Source organism: Eumetopias jubatus, unplaced genomic scaffold (genome assembly GCF_037043125.1).
Source record: "Eumetopias jubatus isolate StellerSeaLion01/CBP00866 unplaced genomic scaffold, mEumJub1_p1.0 scaffold_5, whole genome shotgun sequence".
In the NCBI taxonomy this organism is placed as follows: Eukaryota; Metazoa; Chordata; class Mammalia; order Carnivora; family Otariidae; genus Eumetopias; species Eumetopias jubatus.
The window spans coordinates 60,428,549-60,446,113 of NW_028274811.1; positions in this window are offsets into that span (position 1 = coordinate 60,428,549).

Genomic DNA, 17,565 nt, shown 5'->3' on the forward strand with positions numbered 1-17,565 from the left:
CACTGTGGATAATCCAGATTAAGCTCCCTTTCTCAAGGTCAGCTGATGAGCAAACTTAATTCCACCCGAAACCTGAATTCTTCTTTGCCATGGAACCTAATGCATTCGCAGGCTCTGGGATTAAGATGTGTATGTCTTGGTGGGGGGGGGGGGTGAGGCGGGGGGGTGCATTAGTCTGCCTACCACACCCCCATGCTGATTAAATTAGTATAATGCAGGCAGCCCAAGGCTGAGGAGTGCCCTTGTCTTATCTGAGTTCTGGGGAATCTGAGAGGGGGTTTCTCTGGAAGGAAATGGAGTTTCCCAGGGCCAGTTTTGTTGGGGTGGCATGAGAAGGCCTCAGGGCAGCAGAAAGGGATGATGCTCCCTATTCTCTGGGGAGAGGGGTTGGGGGGCAGGGAGTCTCTACTCAGTGTTGGCCTGATCTATTCTAAATAACCTTGTTGAGATGGGGAAGCCTGATAGGAGCTAAATATGGCCTTGAGGTCGAGGCTTTAGGGCCTGTGAGCCCCAGGAACACAACAATCTCCTTCTCTTATCCCCCAAACATTCAGGAAGCACTGCCATCCATCCGTCCTAGACCGGGGAGTTAATTTGGGAGGCATTAGTGATGGGTTCCCACTTGGAGCGAGTCCCTACGAACTGCTAACCTCCCGGGTAGCCGAGTTCTGGGGGGTGGGGTGGGGAGCAGGAGGTAAAGCGGGAGGCTCAGGCCGCAGCAGTGGGGTCTCACGTGGCAGGTGAAGTGACACATACTTGCCCTGATGGCATCTCTGGGGACTCCCAGAAATGGAGGAGGCAGACCCCGAACTTGTTCCGTGAATCCCAGGCTGTTGTAGGTTAGAATGTGAGAAGAGGTGAGACTTGATTTTGGGCTCCTGAAGCAGACCTCTGGCTTCAAGATGGAGAGACTGTAGGAGATGTTGGGGGAGCAGGTGCCGACCGATTCTCACATGCTCAGTTGTGGAGCACAGTGGAATCTCTGTCCCTGGAAGATGCATTTTGAGGAGGCCTGGGGCAGGAAGGATGCGGCCGTGTGCCTTGTGTGCCTGGAGCTGGGGCAGGGCCCACAGGCCCAGGTTTGGGGTTGGAGCTTCCTGTGCCAGCAACACAAGATGAGGGGTATTACTGTTTATGCTGAACAGGTGAGGGGAGGGAGCACCTTAAGAGGCTCTAGGTCTTTGGGAGGTAGGGCTCGCCACCTCTCCTCATACCTACTGGAAAGGTCAGCTCTACGTGGAGGGCATTCTCCTTTTTTTTGGTTCCATATTCAAAAGGAAGAGTAGTTTCCCCAGAAGAGGTCAGGAAAGACGCCGTCTTAATGAAGGGCTTTTGTGCTTGGGGTCTTCTCACCAGTCTCCTCACCACCTTGCCCATTGCCTCCCACTTGCTGTCTTTGTCCTTATTTAGAAGAAAGGTTTGGTTAAGACATTGACTTCTTAAGATGTTTTCTGTTTAGTTTTTTTTTAAATTAAAGGGGAAAAAAAGTTGTCAAAGTTTTACCCTCAGACACCCAGGCCACAAGTGTCCATAGAGTTACGTGTTCTTATATCAGGATGTTTGTCCAAAATGCGTCCCCTGAAAAAGACCCAACTGATCTTGTTTCACCAGAAGAGAGGCAAGTAATGGTCCACTGACAAGCAGCTTCTCACTGCTACCACTGGTTCTGGGAGCTGCAAGAACTTCAACCAGGTACTTGATTGAGGTTCCAAAAGGCATTTGGTCTTAGCCATGCCCTTTTCCTTCATTCTAGTCCAGCTGTGCCTTTGTCTCTAACTCTTTCAATCAGTTATGTGCTGGGAGGGATCCAAAGAAATGAATCTATTGCCAGTCTCTACCCTTAAGGAACTGATGGGAGATAGGGGCTACTCCCGGGAGACAAGCAGTTAGGCCATGAGGTTACCCTATGAGGCAGTTTGTGAGTAGGTCCCAACTGTAGTTAAGACTGACATGAGGGCACCTGGGTGGCTCGGTCGGTTAGGCGTCTGCCTTCAGCTCGGGTCATGATCCCAGGGTCCTGGGATCGAGCCCAGCATCTGGCTCTCTGCTCCATGGAGAGCCTGCTTCTCATTCTCCCTCCACCCCTCCCCTCTGCTCATTCTGTCTCTCACTGTCTCTCTCAAATAAATAAATAAAATCTTTAGAATAAAAAAAAAAAAGAGTGACATGAAATTCTGTTAGGGTTTAGAGCCAGTAGAAGGAACTGCTGACGGCTTGATTAATTGAGAATAGAAGATTTTTGAAATCAGCCCTTGAAGGATTGTCTCTGCAGAAAGAAAGAGCTAGGGCATTTTACATGGAGTAGGGAGATTGCATAAGGGATACGGTGTGTGTGTGTATGTGATATGTGTATGTCCATTTGTGCACATATAGGCACATAATTGTTACACATGTCAATGGTGTAAAATTCAAAAAGATAAAAATCTGTACAGTCTCCCTGTCTCCTAGTTCTGCTCCCTAGAGGCAGAGCTTGGATTTTAAAATATTTAATAAATACAGAGTACCCCCCCGACACACACTCACGCACACACATCCATGGCTGGATGGCTGAACCATCTTCTAAGGATGGAAGTCTCCAACATGTTGTTGACTTTGTTTTCTCTGTAGTGTTATGTAGCCATTCTTTACAACCACCAAATCCTGACAAAGAGTACTTCACACACTGTTTTGGGGGCCATGCTTCTGGAACAAGATGCAGAAAACTTGAGAGACCAAACGTAATTATATAATGTTAGCCACCCCTAACCCCACCCAGGAATCCACAAAAATCCCGGGAGGATTTGGCTCCCATGGGGTGTGGGACTAGTCTAAAGGACTAGAGGCCCTAGCTGACACACGGGCTTCCACCTAAGGGGGGGAAAGTTGGTCCCATTTGGAGACCAGAGCAGAGGCAGGGCTACCCCTCTTTCAAGTGAGCGCGCCGAGGGGGTGCATGGGGGACCCACAGAAGCAGCCTTCAGGACAGGCACTGCCAGGGCTCAAAGACTGGGGAGGAAAACAGCACATAGAGCCCCACTGCAGCTCTATCCACATGGGGTTCCCCACCAGAGGAGGACTCCCATATTGAAAGGTTATGTAGGAAGGATTCTGATTTTTTTCTCCCCTGCTGTGTAAACAATTAAAAACAGGATGGATATAAAAATGGTTTTATAACTTCCTCCACCTCCTGGCTTCCTTCCCTCTTGGGGCTGGGCCAGCCCAGACTGGAGAGAGACAGGAGTCTCATGGTCTGAAAATTCTGTGGCAGTTTAAATAATGGTGACCTATTGCTCCAGCTCTCCTCAGGGGACCTGAGGCTGGAGGAGCAAATGTCTCCTGGAAAAGGGACAGATAAAGGAGGACCCTGTAGGCGAAGGGAGTGAAGGGAGGGGTGGCCTCCCAGGCCCTGGGCCCACCCCCAGCCTCTGCTGCCCACAGGTTCAGAGCTGGTCTAACCTGGGGAAGTAAGGGCACCTGTTTTAGAAGACAATTTATTTCTCAGAGAACAATTCAAGTTAGCTTGTTATGCTTACACATGCTTGCTTTCTACAAACCAACATCAAGAATTTTCATTCTGCTTTTGATCAACAAATAATCCTAACAGATAACTTGGATTGCATACAACTGTGTGCCAGGAACCTGATTAGGCACCTTTCCTAAAGTAATTCTTACAACAGCACTGAAGGTTAAGTAGTATTTTGCCCAACTTACAAAGGAGGAAAATGAGCCTCCGACAGTAAGTGGCAAAACTAGGGTCTCAATCCAGGTCTGCTTTCCATTCCCTGCTGAGGTAAATAATAATAATGGTTCTCATTTATTGGACCTTCGCTGTGTGCCAGAGACATGACACACATGATCTGGAATCCTCATAGCAGACCTTGGGAAGGCTGCAGATCCACTTGCAGATGAAGAAGCGGTTGTTAAGGAAATAGCCCGAGGTCACAGGGCCAACTTGGGAAGTCAAGGCTTGAAGCTAGTTCTCTCTGCGTTCTCCATTTCGTTCCTCACATGCCACGCAACTTCAGAGACCCAGGAAGGTGCTCGTGTCCAGAGGTGCTCCCAGGGGGTGCTCTGGAGGCAGAGAAGGGCCTCAGAGGGTCATCCCTGGTGAGCTGAAGTTGAACGGGTCTGCGCACAGAGCAGGGGTGCAGCTGCCGCCAACGCACATGGCTCTCAGCAGCATGTAATGTTGCCTGGGACTGTGGCCAACTTGGCTGAGCCATTTTAGACATCTTGAGGGACACAGTTCTGAGCATCTTAAATGGATAGACAGACTTCTGTCAGAAAGTGTTGCTTCGTACCAAAGAACTGCCCCCATTTTTCCCAATGAAGAATATTAGTTGGAAATAAGTGATCATTTTAGACTCTGGCAACCTGGGGGTCCTATTTTTACACCTGATGCAGAATCATGTGAAGGGGCCTCTATGGCTCATACATCCCTCCTTACTTATCAGACAGTTCTAACCTCCTTTTAGGAACCCCTGTGCTATTTTCTAAGGCAAACCTCCCCTCAAAACATGTTGGGGTGTCTTAATATCCCAATCAGCATCTTCTCTTCCCTTTGCTCGTGCCCACATGCTCCTCACCCAGAAGCATGTAGTCCATAAACAATAGCAACACATTACAGTCCAGGTTTGGGGCTGGTATGAGAACTAGCCAACACATTCCCATGTTTATTACATAATTTAGGGCTCTTTTTAACCCAACAAAGAAAAGCAGTACAAACACAGGTTGTCAGGGAAGAAATGTAGGACCATGAGTGACCAAAGCAGGACTGGGACCCATGTTTCCACTGGACCCCTTTGTCCAGTTCCAAGGTGCAGTCAGGGAAATAGCCACTGTGACTCAGGAACATTGGTCTGACTCAAAATGTTTTTCCCTCAAGGGATTTCTTCAGTTGTTCTGGAAACTCAGCCTGAAAATTAAAAATCCTCCATAAAGGTAAAGCTTCTATCTAGAACAATCCATCTCAGAAGAAGCATATTTTCTGAAACCAAGACTGTCACACAATTTGAGCTGTCTCACCTGCACCAGTGACTAGCCATCCATTCACTCAGCGCATCCTTACTGAGTGTATTCCAGGTGCCAGGACTGCCACGTACCGTGGACTTGGTGGCCGATGCACTAGGCACAGCTGTAGCCCTTCTGGAGTTGAGAGTGCATTCAGGGAGTCTGATGATGAGCTAGAACTCATGTGTTATGACAGCAGGGAAGCCAGGTCAATCCCAAGGTTTGGAACAGCTTCTTTGAGGATGTAACGTTCAAACTTGAAGAATGAGTAGAAGCTGGCCAGGTAAGGACGAGGGGAGGAGGACTCCAGATGTGGCAGCCACAAGCATGGGCCTCGCAGGTCTCTAAGTTCGGGGAATTTAATTGCCCGAGGCCCAGTTGCTGCTCTCTGAAATCCATCTCCCTGTGTTGAGGCTGTGCTTCCCATAGGCACTCCTGGCAAGTGATTGAATGTAGCAGCCTGTTCCTTGGAGGCCAGGACTCCACTGATGACTCATGACTCTGCTCAAGGATACCCCCACAACCCTATCAAATGCCCTTAGATTGCTGGGGGCGGGGGGGGTGTCTAAGCTACGTACACCCACCTTCCTTCCCTCTCTCCTTCACTGGGGGTCAGACCTGCCTTTGCGCTCTTTGTCTAGCCTCTCCATTCTGCTGCCCACCAGGGGGAGTAGGTGACATTGCCCAGGGAAGGTGGGCTGGCAGAGGTGAGGTGAGCCAAGAAGAAAAGAGAAACAAAGAAGAAAGGGCTTGGAGCAGAGCCATGCAAGCTCTGTTCTCTCAGCAGGAGGAGGCAAAGTCAAACGTGTGGCGCTGACCATTTACTCCAGGCATTGTTCACGACTAGATTTCTGTCCCTTGCTTTGAAAATTCCAGAATGACTCTGGCTGAAAGGACCCTGTTTCAGGACAGGGTCCTGAAGTGTTCTGGGGCAGGATTGGAATTTTTCTGAAAGCTATTTTTTACTCCACCTATAAGGACTTTTCCCTTCCTGTAACATCTTTATCTTTATAAGATCAGAAGCAGGTGACACCAGAGTCTCATCTTGGCAGGGCCCATCCCAGGCCTCACTAGAGGGGAAGCCCAGGCAGGCCTCAGACATGACAGGTCTAGACCAGGTGTGTCCCTATTGTGGAGATGGACAATACAGTCTATCAGCAACTGGCACCATTCAACATCTAGATCCTTCTAACTAGCAGCTCAGGTGCAGATGCTTCCTGGCTACATGGGGAGAATGTCCTATTCTGGCTACCATGAGTCACTTAGCAGATCTAGTTCCCCTTGAATATTAATAAATTGATTTTCTGGTTTTATTTTTAAAACAAAAGAATAACATTAACATCAAGGGAGGTCATGAGAGAGGGAAAGAATTACAAAAAAGCCACATGCAGCCTGTGGGTGTAAGGTGGAGGTGAAGGGGGGTAGATTTTGGCTTTTAGGTGGGCATAGTTACCCCAGTCAGGATTTCAATGGTGCCTTTCAAATTAATTCTTTATCTGTGTGATGCCTGGGGATTAGGTAGGAGTACCAAAATGCTATAATTCTCAAGAGGAAAAAATGACCCTGCTGGTGATCATTTAAGGTGGTATTTTAGGACAAATAAAAGGAAATACATCTTTACACAGCCTGTAGCATGTAAGTGGAACTCATTACCCCCTAAGGTGTTCAAGATGAAAATCATAAAAAATGGGTCCAAGAAAAGGCCAGATAAATTCATGGATATTAAATGTAATGGTTGTCAAGGTCAACCTATGAAGACCAAGTCATATGCCCACAGAAAGTTTCCCTCTAGAGGCATTTAGGTTCTGGGCACATTAAGCTCCCAGATGTTTCTGGAATGCAGAGTGCTCTTTCTTAATGCTATGCCTTTGCCACACTGGAGCCTTGAGGGTCCCTTGCCACTCTCCTCTAAGGCTGGTAAACTACATGAATTCTTCAAGACCTGGTTTAAATGGACCCTCTTCTAGGAAACACCCCTCGAGGATTCCTTCAGGGCAAGGCTTATCACTCCTTTCACCAGTGGAACCCCTCCCCCAAAGCACTGTAATGGTTTGTCTGCCCAACTGGTCAGAGATTGTGTCTGATTCTTATGGGCTTAGCACAGAACCTGGCCCATAGCCCCTAGGCAGGAAATGTGTTGAATGAATGAATGAATGAATGAATGAATGTTGAGCTATATAAATCAGTAGTTTGAGCACTTACAGCGGTTGTGATATTCTTAATGACATTCTTAGAAGCTTTGCTTCTAGTGTCGGTTGGACAGTACTCTTCTTCCAGGACATATGCCTGTTTTTCTCAGCTAATATATATGCTAGTCCCCAAAGAAGCCATCTGTGTAGTTGAAGTGGAGTAGCCAAGAGGCTTGTTGAGATTTTAGTGTCTTTAACCTGTGTCTCTTAGACAAGTGAGCCAGTTCCCCAGAAATCTGGTCTAGAAATATTGCCAATGCACATTCCAGTGACTTTGAGAGGTTAGAAAAACAGACATATCACCTTTCAGGCTGAAATCACCGGGAACTGCATTTTAAAGTTGGGTTTCCTTCCAGATCCTAAGGTTATGAATGACACAGAGTCTGTGGAAACTTTATGAGATCACTAAGAAGCTGAGGTGTTTAACTCTCAAGGATCAACCAAATACAACATTTGCATGTTTAAAAAAGACAAAACAGTAAGCAAAAGTCTAGTGATCAAAATGCTGCCCCAGTCAAACCAACACAAGGGGCCTGCCCAGGTTCAAAGATGGAGATTGTGAAAATGGTGGGGTGTGGGCAGAGCGAGGAGAGCAGGAAACCTGGACAATAAAGGAAAATCTAAGAATAATGAGAGGTCCTCCTCCGTCAATTAAACACTCAGGCCCAGAGAAAGGCTCTTGGCAAGACTCCTACCAAGAACCTGGGGTTCTGATCCCAATTTTAACCTCCTCAATAAACCATTTGAGTTTAACTTCTGCAAAATTTCAGTAGTCAATTTAAAAACAAACGTCTACATAACTTAAAGGTAAATGCAGAGTGCTTTGAGGGACCACATACTGATGTCCATTCCACAGATAGCTACTAAGCAACTATTAAGTTCAGGGCCATCTGCTGGACTTGAGTGATGGAGCAGGAAGCAGGACTGAGGTTGTGCAGCCCTCTTTGAGTTTATTGCCTGGCAAGAAGGACAGGCCAGGATAAGTGATAGCAGTAATGGCTGGTGAGGTTTCCTGAGGGCAAGTTGAGGGAGTTCTGCTAACATGTAATGAATTAGAGGACTTGCTCAATAACCAAGAGGTGGGAAGATCTCCCAATGGGAGTGATCTTAAACTGTTGCTCAGAATTGAGGTTGTAAGGAGAATGTTCCAAGAAGAGAGGAAAACTCTGAGGAGCTTAAGCTTCCAGCATTGCTTGAGGCTTGAGAGAAGGGGTGGGGGGCTGTGCAGGTATTGTGCACGAGTGAGGTGAAGGTATTTAACAGCTAGACAGGAATGGAAGTTATTCAGTAATGACATTCACCCAAGGAGCATTCCATTTCTTTCTCTCAATAGGCTAAATTGTAGATATTATTCAACCTCTTGCTTGCTAAGAGATTAAAATAATAGTACGAATTGTTTATAGATGTAATCTTTTTTTGTTTGTTTGCTGTACCTACCACTAGAAAAATGATGTGCCAGAGTCATGATAAAACTTTTCCAAAGATTCGTCCCATTAAGTTGCAGGGTATTAAGTAAAGTGGAGACTCTATAAGAGGATTAATTCACTTCAGTGATATTTTCAAGATGCTGAATTTTGTCTCAGCATTTGCTGAACAGCAATTAGGTTAACAAAATTTCTTAGCCCATATAATACTGTCTCAGAAATTTATCTGTTCATGAAAATTGTATACTAGAATAACATACTTCAATTTAACCTAATCCTCCAGGCTGGATGAGAGGCTCTAATTGGCAGTTACATACTGAGCTGTGAATTTAGAATCCTGGCTCAGTCACTTGGATGTTAGATAACCTCTCCATATTTCAGTTTTCTTGTCCACAATATGGAGATTATGATATCTATAGTCCTCAACTGAACTAACGTACATTTAGCATTAGCACTCACTTTTAGTAATAAAATTGATATTGTAAATGCTCAAGGCAGGTGGGCATCAGGTGGGTTTTAACCAAGGCCTTCAATAAATGAAGGAGCAATTCAACAGGGATGAATTTCACACTGGTCTCCTAACCATTCCTATGGGAGCCCATCTATCTTAGGAGTGACCAACATTCTTGGGGAAACCCTACCTGGAACCTGACCACAACCTACCTATAGGGACCTTTTACCATCCACCCATTTACTCTCCCACCTTTCACCCCATAATCTGGGAACCTAAGTCCAGTGGGGACTGAAGTTCCCATATGCAGCCAGGTGAATGTGACTCTAAGGGAGCACTGGCCTGTGGTAGGTGGCCACAGCCTCAGAGGACCTATCACCCCCTGCCCCAGAGCTTGAGAACACTCTGGTTGGAGGACTTGATCAGCACAAGGATTGGAACTTGGGAAGCATACCAGGCTGGTGTGCTAAAGAATACTAGAATGATCTGCAAGCAGCACCCACCTGGGCTTGAGGGGGTACGGGAGCACCAATACAGGCATGAGCCAACCATGGTGGAAGCCAGTGGCAGTACCCAGTAGTAAGTAATTTTGGGAAGACTGGCATAAGCATCAACTGGTCAGACCAGATTCAGCATTAACACTTTAGTTCATAGACAGGAAGAGGTGGGGAAGAGATTTCTGAACTATGGAAGCATTTCAATATTTAAACAACCAATATAACTAGCTATTTGGTAAACGTAAGTTGAATATTGATCTTGGGGCCTTGGGAACCATATTAATGGCTCTGGACTCCATCCTAAGGATATGGAAAACTACAAGGGCTTTAAGAGATCTGATGTATGTTTTTCACCTAAGCTTGCTGAATACAGTAAGGAGGACAGATTAAAGGAAAAGAAGATGGGAGACAAGGAAACCAGTTGAGATGTTCTTGCAGGAGTTCAGGTTGGAGATAATAGTAGGAATGGATGGATATGAGAGATATTTAATACATACTGTTGTCAAGACTTGGTGATTAACTAGACATGGAAAATAAGAAGGAGGAGTCCAGAATGACTCCTAGATTCCTTGCTTAGAAAATAAGACAGATTATGTCACCATTCACTAAGATAGGAAGTCAGGAGACAGAGCAGCTTTGAGGAGAGGATATGACCAGTTTGGTTTCGGATATGTTCAGCTTGAGGTGCCTATTACATATTTACACAGAGATCCAGTAGGCAATTAGATATATGGGTACCATGTGTGAAAGAAGCCTAGTGGGAGATGATGATTTGGGAATTTTTTTCTATATTGAGTGCATGAAATTGCCCTGAAATAGAATATACAGTGAGAAAAAGATAGGTGTGAGTCTTGAGTAACAAAAACATGTAAGGAACAGGTAGAGGATGAGGCACCACAAGGTTAGAGGGAAAAGCACATACTGTGCAATAACAGAAGGTACGAGAAAGGTATGTTGGGTACCTTCTGTTCTATTTGTCTTCCTATATGGCTAAAGACTACTTTTCCGACATTCTCTTGCAACCAGAGGTCTGGATGCAAATTAAGTTCTACCAATTACATATACCACTCAAGATTTAGAAGATAAAACTGAGGCAGAGACTGATGCTTTTAGCTGATTCCCATTGAAGTTGCGGAGCTTTTCTGCAACAACATTCCGCCTCTAGTTGCTAGCTTCATGGTTCTTCAGTTGTTATGGTGGTAGTACCAGCTTCCTAAGACCTAGATTATAGCCTTAATAGTGTGTTCTAATTCCTTAACTTCCTAATTCTGGCAAAGGTACAATCTTCCCTGGCAGGCCAGCTGTGATGTCATTCTTGGAGATTGAGCTACATCTCTAGCCCTTACAACCTTAATAAACCCCTAATTGCTATATTAAATCCCCTTCTGCTTAAAATATCTACAGTGGTATCCTTTTTTCTTTTTGAATTCTGAGTAATATGAAAAAAATATTTCAGAGGAGGATCCAGCATGTGTCTTTTCCCACACCATCAAGCAATTAACTCAATTCTGACACTATCTACCCAGACATAGTGTTAAATCCTACAGGTAAAGGGCTCAGTCCTATAAAACTGTCCCCCAATTTTAGATGCCAATGGCAAGTCCAGGCTGTAACCTAGGCTTCTGACTGATGGGCCATAGATTGGAGATTTCTACAACTCCCTCCTCAGGTTTGAGTAATTTACTAGAGAGGCTCACTGAACACTGAGAAATATTTACATTTACCAGTTAATTATAAAAGGATATTAGGGGGGCACCTGGGTGGCTCCGTCATTTAAGTGTCTGACTCTTGATTTCAGATCGTGCTTGGAGCCTGCCTAAGATTCTCCCTCTCCCTCTGCCCCTCCCCACCCCTCTCTGTCTCTCTCTCACCCCCTCTCTTAAAAAAGGGGGTGGATATTAGGGGAACAGCCAAATGGAAGAGATGTATAGGGCAAGGTATGGGAAAAAGGCAGGAGCTTCCATGCCTTCTCCAAGGGTACCATTCATTGACCTAACACTTCCATGTGTTCCTGAACCTGGAGGCTCTCCCAGCCTCATCCTTTTGGGTTTTTAGAGTCTTCATTACACAGGCACAATTGGTTAAATCACTGGCAACTGGTGATTGATTTAACCTTTAGCCCCTCTCCCCTCCTGGGAGTTTGGGGGGTGGGTGGGACTGAAAGTTCCAACCATCTAATCACTTGATTAGTTCCCCTGGCAGCAAGCCTGCATCCTCTTTGCTTTCCTAAAGTCACTTCATTAACATAAACTCAGCTGTGGTTTGTTATGGGTATCAGGACAACTCTTTTACTCTTATCACTTAGGAAATTCCAAGGGTTTTAGGAGCATTGTGTCCCCAGAAATGGGGACAAAGCAACTATGTATTTCTTATTATAAAGTACAATATCACAGGTCTTCACTGAACTTCATGTCTTCACAGGACTTCTGGTGCCACTCTAAAGAGTTTCTGTTTCGTCTGTGAGCAAAAGGAAACCCATAACTAATTTTAAACAGGAGAATTGCAAAAGCATATTTGCACACCTGAGAAACATCATTCAGTCCAGGGAGTGGTTGGGAAGGTAGCAGGGTGGACAGGGGTTACCCATTAGGGCTTGTTGGTCAGTCCTCTGGGCAAATTATGATGAGGCCTAAATTCGGGCAATGGCAGTGGAGATGGAGAGAAAGAGATTAGATACAAGAGAATTTTAGGAAATTTTACAAAATAATGCCTTAAGCTTTGGTTAACCTCAGTTAAAATTAAAGAATTGAGGTCAGCATGGTCTTTTATGAGAAGTCCAATAAAGAGAAGTGCTATAGACTGAATATTTGTGTACCCCCAAAATTCATATGTTGAAACCTAATCTCCAAGGTGATGCATTTGGAGATGGTGACTTTGGGAAGTGATTACATCATGAGGGTGGAGCCCTCATGAATGGGATTTGTACCCTTACAAAAGAGACCCTAGAGAACTCCCTATCCCTTCTACCATGTAAGGACACAGCAAGATGTCTGTCTGAGAACAAGGGAGTGGGGCCTCACCAGACACTGGATCTGCCAGTTTCTTGATGTTGGATTTTCCAAAACTGTAAGAAATAAATGTCATAAATATATTTGTTATGGGAAAATGAGTTTACCTGCTTAAGTTGTAAGTGAACTCAGTAATTGTATTAATTAATCTACTATTTGATGTACGCACCTGACTTAGTCTAGTTTTCTCCCTGCAAAGTGCTTACAATCAAAGCATACGCTTTGCCAATTCTGACCCAAACACATATATGATAAAGCTTGTTTTTCTGTAGGTGGTAAAATAGTCAGGATTGGGATTAGTTTGAAAGATTAAGCAAGGAAGAATTTTCTGGAATGATGCTCAGGCTGCTGGCTTGGGCAAGGAAGTAGGTGGAGAAGCTGTTCAGTACTGCATGGAACACAGGAGGAGGAGGAGGAGCAAGTTTCCAAGGAAGACAATGAGTTTGACTCTGAACATGTGGAATTTGAGGTGCCTGTAGGACATCTGAATAGAGCTTATTAACAACCAAGTGGAGGAATGTGTATGGAACTCAGGAAAGAGATCTAGAAATTTACATTTGGAGTGGTAAATATTGCCTTTAAGTTATTTAGGAGAAACCAGCCATAGCATTGATGTTAAAAGATCAAAATGGCACGAAGCCCCCCCCCCCCCACCCCGTCTTGTCCCCATCAGAGTCCAGAGTATAATAGGTACTCGGTATTTATCTGTTGAATGAACACATGGTCGAATATCCCTGTTCCCCAGAGCCTGTTTCAAACATGTCCCCATCACCTAATAAAACTGAAAATGCAAAGGCTAGAAATGCCTTTTTTTAAATTAAAGGATTGCTCCCAAGTTCTGCTGGAGAGGTAGTACAGCAACCACCATCAGTCACACACTTCCCCAGTGGAATAATATTTGGGAAAAAGGAGGAGGAACAAGCATGGAGTCACAAAGGTCAGACTGTTTCCTTCACATCTTTTCCTGGGGTTGATCTGGCTTGGAAGCCTGAGCCCCTCCACCCAGGGTGCTCTTAAGTATACCAAAAGTCCCTCTCATCCTTTCCATTACTTGCTTTTAACTGTGCTCCTGGGAACCCCTGGGACTATCAACATAGTCTGAAGTCCAGCCTACCACCTCCACATATTTTTTTTTCATTTCTTCACAGCATTGATCTTTGTAACTTAGCAACTTGAAAAGCCAAGGAACAGCAGGCATCTTCCAACGGTAATTTTGAAACCTCTCAGAGGACTATCAAGATCCCAGAGTTTATAAGAGATGCCATATATTTGCAGGGTGGGGAGTGTGGACATGGGGGAGTGGTGTGGAAAGAAAAACTTTTGTTGCAGCTAGGAGATATTACCAAAGGCTCTCAGCCCAGTTGGAGTGAAAGGAATTGGAAACCTGGGTGGGAAGACTACCCCAACTTCTGCTCTGATTTTGGCCATTGCTTATTACATTTCAGCTTCTCTCTCCTTAAGTCATTGTTGGCTTCTGTCTTGAGGAGCAGCAACTCAGAAAGCGTAAACCTGTCCCTGGAATGTCTTTCTTTAGGAACAGAAATGGAATATTTCTGGTAATACCCTTTCCCCTTGTATCTGCACAGTCCTAGGAGCAGCAATTCTGCAAGAGGTGAGTTGAGAATGAGGCTATTACCCATATCATGGAATCCTCCAAAAGGCTCTTCCCATGGGGCACCTGGGTGGCTCAATCAGTTAAGCATCTGCCTTCAGCTCAGGTCATGACCTCAGGGTCTGGGGATCAAGTCCCACAACAGACTCCCTACTCAGTGGGGAGCCTGCTTCTCCCTCTCCCTCTGCCTGCTGCTCCCCCTACTTGTGCTCTCTCTGGCAAATAAATAAATAAAGTATTTTAAAAACAAAAACAAAAGGCTCTTCCCTGATGCAAGTATAATTAACACAAACATAGTTGGTAGGTAGGGGAGTTCTGAATGATCAGGTCAATAGGCTCAAGTTGAAACCTCTTCTTTACCAGCTTCCTTCATCTAGCTTCCTTCCCCAGATAGCAAAATCTCAGTAAATATTTGCACAATGTTGTACTGGGCATTCAGTTAGATTAACATGGCTGACATGAAATACCAGCAAACCCATCTCCTAACTGCTTTGTACTAAGAGCTCTAGGAAGAGCTCTGCCTTTAACAACACCCAAGAGAAAGACTCTCTCAGGTTTCCTCTCCTCATTCTCCAAAATCCTAGTGAATTCATCACCTGAGTTAAAGTTATCCTCTTGCAAACCAGACCCCAGAGACTTAGGCCATTCTAACTTCCTAATATTCTTTACTGCCAAAGTAACCTGACTTAATTTAAACAAATGAGCGAGTGTTGGTGGTAAAAGTTGATCACTTCAAGAATGACCAAAGAAGCAGAGTCTCAATTCTCTGAGGTTCTAAATTCTTCTGAGGCTCTTCCCACAGAATGTAGAGGTATTAGGGAATGTTAGGTACACCTCATCTGAGCAACACCTGTTGTTTTGGGAGCCAAGACTTTATTTGCTGAAGTATAGCTGAGAAGTCTGATTTGGTTTTCCTGTTTTCATTTTGGACTCTGGTGCTTGATTTTACTTTGTGAGGCTCTCTAGGGACAGGTTCATCCCATCTGCTGACATCCTGTTGGCTCTGAGGTGACACATTCTCATTAAGACAGCTCCTATTTAATGTTGTGTCTTCTGTTGTTTTGGCCTCTGTAACTTTCTCCTTTTCAGCTTTCTTTCCCTCCACTGGTCCCAATGGACCCGAATGGACTATTTGACATTCTCCTGCTTTTGATCCTCCACCTGTATTCTATCAGTATGGAATATGGTAATTACTTGATTCATCTTCCAATTCACTGTACTATAAACAGGAGCCAGGGAAAGCCAACAACTCCATTTTCCATTGGAAAATGCCCAGGGGTTAGTTAACAAGAGAGGGGTTCACAGGAAGGAAATTAATGGGTTGATAAGATGTCATAGTGTGTACTGGGGAGGATCAACCAGCAGGAAGCCTCCTACATGAAGCCAAAGCCACGGATCTATTCCATACCAAAACGCAATTTGAAGTACAGACTCACACTCAGATTTCCCCATGAGATCTACTTCTTAAGCATTTGTATAAAAGATAGGTGTTAACCTGAGTTAGGGCATTTTGTTTCTGAAGTGGGAGGAGTGGAGTATACTAGAAACTATGTTATTGTCATCATCACCATTGTTGTATTAAAAAAAAAAAAGTGTCTGGGCTTTCTCCCTAGTTAGTAAGAAGTAGCCTCTAAATCATTGGAATTTCCCCAAGGATAGAAATGTCTTTATTATTCATGGTGGGCCCCTCAGACCATAATTGAATTTGTACTAACAAGATAACTGAGGATGGAGGCTGGCTATGCCAGAAAGTCTAATCATTTGATTAGAGGGTAGGGCTTTGAGCACAGGTGGGGAATAGAAATTTTTTTCAGACAGTTATAAAAGTGGAAGTGGTTCTCTTTTCACCAAAATGTTAAAGTCCATAAATTCCTTCTCATCAGTGAGAAGCACCTCAGGATGTAAACAAACTTATAGATGTAGAACACAACACTATACACATAAAGAAAATATGTGTAGGGTAAAAAGCAACCGGCATTTTCCAGAGCCTGCACTGAATAGTCCAGAATTATACAAATCTACTAGGAAGAGGAAAAATTAAAGTTACAGAACAACTTCATGAAAACCATATTTAAATGAGATCATTTTGCATTATGTAAGGCAAAGAATCAATATTCCTAACATGCAAAAATTCTAATGAAAAGAATAACATCCCTTAGGAAAAAATGGCAAAGCAAGGAATATAGACAAGCAAAATTTAGTGATATGTAAAATAGAGGAAGCAGGAAAATGGCAGCAGAGTAGGAGTACCCTAGGCTCACCTTGTCTCATAAACACAACTAGATAATTACCAGATCATCCTAAATACCCCAGAAATGTACCTGAAGCCTGATAGAACAAACTCTACAACTGAAGGGGGAGAAGAGGCCACACTGAAGAAGGTATAGGAAGTACAGAGACATGGTTTAGGAGAGAAATAGATCATGGCTGCTACAGAGGGGAGGGAGCCATGGTTGTGGAGGAGAGAGAGAGAGAGACAGAGAGAGAGGAGCACATGGGAATGCACAAAGGAGAATGTTTCCCCAAAGCCATTGGCTTGGAAAAAGAGAGGGGCTGAATTTTTTGAGTTCTTGTAGCCAGCTGGGCTTAAAGCCTGGAGTTGTAAATGTCAGCAGGCTTGGCTGGGATAGACCCCCTGAGGGCATTGCCCTACTCCTGAAGAGAAGGCAGGCAACAGCCTGGGGACAGACGGCATGGAAACAGTCATCTAAATAGTGCTTGGAGTACCCAATGGGGGAGATTATTCCCTCTTCTTGGAGCATGTCCCTGAGAGGCAGCATTCATGGAGACTACCTCTCCAGGAACAAAGGAGCTGGCCTGCACCATTTCTCTCCCCCACCTCTCAGCATTAACACAAAGCCACTCATGGGAAGCAGCAAAGCACCCACACTAGCTGCCTAACTTGCTTACACCAAGCCCTGGCACTCTATTGGAACTGCCCTTTTCAGTCACACTTACCTCAGTCCCTGTGCAGTGGACCCCTCCCCCAAAAGACCAGCACAAACCCCTGCCCACTCCACATCTCCTGACCAGAGAGTCTTGCAGGGCCTCAGTTGGTGGAGGTGGTGACAGGTCTCATTTCACAAGCAGACCAGAGCACACCTAGCTAAAATTTGCCACATTCAGGCCAGGGAACAAACACTTCCCACAGCAGGCAAGGAGAACCTCTGCAGAGGACTGGCCTGAAGGATGGAAAGGCCAGAACACAACAGCAGAGCATACACTGCACATACTGGAGACACTCACTGAAGCTCTAGGCCCTGGACACTGTACGATCTCTTCTTCATAAAGCCATTACTTTCAGGACCAGGAACGTAACTGGCTTTTCTAACACGGAAGGCAGAGACTTAGGCAAAATGCAAAGGTATGGGAATTTATCCCAAATGAAAGAACAA